At 30.1% G+C, this 1,165-nt stretch overlaps 1 protein-coding gene across 1 annotated transcript in view; it reads left to right on the forward strand.

Moving 5' to 3' along the window:
- Window positions 1-1,165, forward strand: part of Mad2l1 (mitotic arrest deficient 2 like 1) — a 32,364-nt gene that overhangs the window by 21,033 nt on the left and 10,166 nt on the right. The gene's annotated exons all lie outside the window — the stretch shown is intronic.

The following is a 1,165-nucleotide window of genomic DNA, read 5'->3' on the forward strand; positions in this document are numbered from 1 at the left end:
TCCCCGGCCCTTTTTTTATTTTTCTGAAGAGGACAAAAAAATAGTGAAAAACATTTTATAAACAATACAGGATTTCACTAAACAAAAAGGTTTATCAGATTAAGATTATAATGGTTACTATATTGCATATTGTTATCTTCAAATTAGTTGCTCAGATTACCAGACATAAGCATGCAAAATAGGTCAAAAAAATTACAGAGAAAAAATTTTAAACATTGTTTCTTTCAATGGACTAGTAGAAATCAGCGGTATAATCATCCAAGCTACCCTGTATATATATATATATATGGTTGTTGTTTGTTTCTTTTCCCCTTTCTTTTGTCATCCCAGTTGTTCCTTCCCTTGAAAGTTTCTTTCCCTTTCACAGTATCTACTGTATTTCAGATTTTATTTCCTATCCCAGGTTCTTACACTAGGGAGACAATATGATGTTTACACATGTGGAAGTGACTTATTTCACTTATAGAGCATGGTCTCTACTTACACCTGTTTACCAAATTTTTAAACAATTTCTCCTGGCTATTTAACAGAAAACTCTCACAATTTTATAGGAATAATGATTCAATCAGATAAACTATTTCCTTTTTCCACATAAAATACGCAAGTTAAATTTCAATAAAAAGTGTCACATTTTATATGTATGCACACATACTAAATGTTTAAAAAGATATGTTCTGCAATATAGTTCAACAGCTCATTCTGAACTATTCCATATACACAAATATCATAGAAGCCATTAACTTCTTTATTTTATATTTACTGAAACATTCACATGCATTGAATTTTTAGAAAATATTACCGCATTACACATGCAAACAGTGCCCTCTTCTGGCAGAGAAGCTACTTGTGTACCTGTATAAAATTCACTCTGGTAACTGACAGTTATCTTATCAAGTTATAGCATAGGTTACTAAATAAAAATTCTTAGTCTAAAATAAGTTCACTATAACAATTCACAAAAGTAAGAACACTACTAAGCATATTTTTGGATGGATGAATCTAAGACTATGGAAATATCTGGGACCTCAATTTTCTCATCCATAGATTATTTAAGTCATTAATGAAGTTACTTTCAGTCAAACATTCCATTTGTTTCTATCTTTAGAAAATTTCATGAGTATTTCTTCTGTAAATGAAACACAGACTTCTTTATGGTATTCTCCCC

The sequence above is a fragment of the Octodon degus genome, unplaced genomic scaffold, assembly GCF_000260255.1.
Source record: "Octodon degus isolate 3935 unplaced genomic scaffold, OctDeg1.0 scaffold00196, whole genome shotgun sequence".
NCBI lineage: Eukaryota > Metazoa > Chordata > Mammalia > Rodentia > Octodontidae > Octodon > Octodon degus.